General features: G+C 32.7%; 1 pseudogene; it reads right to left on the bottom strand.

The window, feature by feature from the left end:
• Window positions 1–2310: 2310 nt before the first annotated feature.
• Window positions 2311–2795, bottom strand: LOC150032620 (basic form of pathogenesis-related protein 1-like; annotated as a pseudogene).
• Window positions 2796–3051: the final 256 nt, after the last annotated feature.

Raw genomic sequence — 3051 nt, 5'->3', positions numbered from 1 at the left:
CGATCCACTCTTATGTCTCCACATAAAGTTCAAGTATTCATACAATAGTCTCAGGTCTTAGTTTATTAGATTTAGACTTTCATACAATTTATGAGATCAATAACTAATATATTGATAATAGAAAATGTTTATCATTTTACAAACTGCGAGTTTTAAGACATAAAACCCAACGAAGGCTTATTCACTTCAGACGTAGTGAGAGAGTTATGAGATGACTCAACTATTAAAATGACTTAATGGAAGTCAAATTTGTCATATTAGATAACAAAATATGAAGCATGTTGATAGAAGCAGCATATCAAAGTCATAATCATAAGATAAAATATATGTACTTGATCTTAGTCTGAATTAATAAATTTTCTTGATGGGATAAAACCCATAAGATATGAATAAATCTATAAAAGAGACATAAATATGTAGAATTTAAAGATACAGATCCTCAAGTAAGACTTTTAACAAAAAAAATGAAACCAGACATCGCAAATTGTGAGGAATTTTGACTGAGTCATTTTTCTCACTTGTTGTTGTAATGAAGTCTTTATGCATTATTTGATTCATTGTTGCATATGAGATATTGATCGGCCAAGAAATGAGTGTCGTTATCACACTTCCAAGGACCAAATAAATTTGTAACTCCAATCTAACAACTTACAATAGTATATATCGCAAGAAAGGGATCGTCCACTAAGGCTCTAATGATTGTTTAATCCAATTTTGGATTCGATTGATAACCAAAAGGAGATTTTGTTGTGAAAATTGACAAAATCATGCAAGAATGTAAAGATAGGAATGTAAATGCATAAATGTAAAGATAGGAACTCGATTTTTAAAATGATCTAGTCTCGTTAGGTTTCTTCTTAATTTTTCTTGGTACCCATAGGTATTTAACAAATCATGATTCTTGTTAATTACACATTTAGTCTATCCAACCTAAAAGCCTAGAATTGCATAACCTCACTTTCCTGATTAAACAATTCAATCAATTCTAAATGACAAGACTAATTGGGTTTGATAGCGTCCACATTAATCGTTCATTTGCATTAAGAAGAGGCGATCTTGACTAAGATTGAATTAGTAGTTCGGAAAGCCTAGGTTACTAATTCAATTATTCTTGAATTTAACTAAGCGTGCATAATTATAAACAAGATTAATCCCAATAACCTTAATTCATATATTTGCATTTTTTAGTTTGTTGCCCGAAGAAACTAAACACATAGTCATGCTTATATTTCTAGAATTCATTGAATTAAAGAAAATTGGCCAAAGACTCTAAAATCCAATGCATAGGAGTTTATTCATCATTCAAGAACGAACTACAAAAATAATCTATTACAAAAATCAAGAAATTACATGAGAAATTATAAAAGATTCAGCCTCATACCAAGAATATTAAGAATCTATCCTAAACTAGACTAGAATTACTTAACTTAATGTAGCATCTCCTTCAAGATTTGATCAAGGAATTGCAAGAATCCATGAAAGGTAAGAAAAAGAGAGAAAGAAAATGCAGAAAGCTAAGAAAATTAAGAGAAAATCGAGTGAAGATCATATCTCTTGCACAAATGGCTGAATTTTTGCTTTTATACTTAGGTTGCAACGTTGCAACTCTATAATAAGCACTGCAACACTCTTATTGCATTCAAATCTCGAGCGTAAAGGTAGGGTAATGGCAGTGTTGCAACTCTGTGACGAATTGGGCAAGTCTGTGTGGATCCTTGAATATCCATCAAAACCCATAGAGTCGCGACGCTACCTTGCATCCGTGTGTTCTGCCTTCAATCATTGAGTTTTCGCGTTTCGTAAGGGTTGTAACGCTGCTTGCGATGGCATTTTTTGTAATTTTCTTGTCTTTTTCCTATTTCATGCTTCCAAACTCCAATTTTACTCCTTTTTTGCTTGTTTTTCTTCTAAATGACTCATTTGCCCTCCCGTGATGAAATTACCTGTACAACAGATATTTATAGCATGTGAATTATACAAATATGGTAGAGTTAAGGATAGAAAACTAACTCTTTTTTAGAGCAATCAGATTTGTAGACATGAATGAATTCTTTCGTGAAAAGAATTTCAATGCATCTACACAAATTTGGGAAATCTTCAAAGATACAATAGCAAAAATTGATCTCATAATTGTGTTCAACTTGAGAAACTATTGGGTTTCTCCATCCATTACGATTGATAATTCTTCCATAATTGTTTAATATAGAATACCAATGTGAAAATAGATAAAAAAAAAAAAAAAATTGATTTCACGTGCCTCTAATAATTATGGAAAATCAAGTCGACCGTGCTTCTAGTAAATTTTCTTTTTTAGATTGAAGAATCATAGGGTATTAATCCTAATATAGTTGCTAGGAGGATCATAATTGCATACAACAAACTTAGATTTTCCCTAACAAACCACCCTTGCACATCCAAGATGCCCAGAGGTTTGCCACACCACCTGAGTATAGTGTCCACACTCTCCACCCTTATACGAGTTTGATGCATAGTCGTATAAAGGCTTTTCCATCACCTACAACTTTACCGCATCTGTCCCAGAAAACTCAGGGTAGTAGTCTATAGCTATGTTTTCACTGTATGGCCCGCTTGAATGAACCAAGGTGCAGTCATTTCTCCTTTGGTTGGCATAGGCTGACAGTTTTGTTCCATGTCATAGGACCAACACCAACGTGCGCTCGAGCATTGTTGTGTAAGGCAATGTAATCTTAAGTGGAGTTTCGAGCATGTATTTGGAAAAAGAGGAACGTGAAACTGGCCAAGTAAACTGTCATTAGAGGCTTTTGAGTCCACATTTTGATATGGGAGGAGGCTAGGTTGAAACTAGGAAGTGAATAGAATCAAGATTTATAGAGATAAATATGGAATGTGATGAGGGAGAGGAAAAATAATGAACCTTAAACTGTCTGTATTATTCCTATTTATTGACCTTTTATTTCTTTTCTGTTTTGTTATGTTAATACACCTAAGAACTAATAATGTCACTCACCTGATATTGATTACATATTTTTTATTTGTCGAAATATTATTTTATTGAAGTCAAAATGAAAT

The sequence above is a fragment of the Benincasa hispida genome, chromosome 11 (genome assembly GCF_027475165.1).
Source record: "Benincasa hispida cultivar pf3 chromosome 11, pf3_genome.v1.1, whole genome shotgun sequence".
Taxonomy (NCBI): domain Eukaryota; kingdom Viridiplantae; phylum Streptophyta; class Magnoliopsida; order Cucurbitales; family Cucurbitaceae; genus Benincasa; species Benincasa hispida.
Note: the sequence above shows the minus strand (reverse complement) of the source record. Positions and strands in the feature narration are given on the sequence as shown.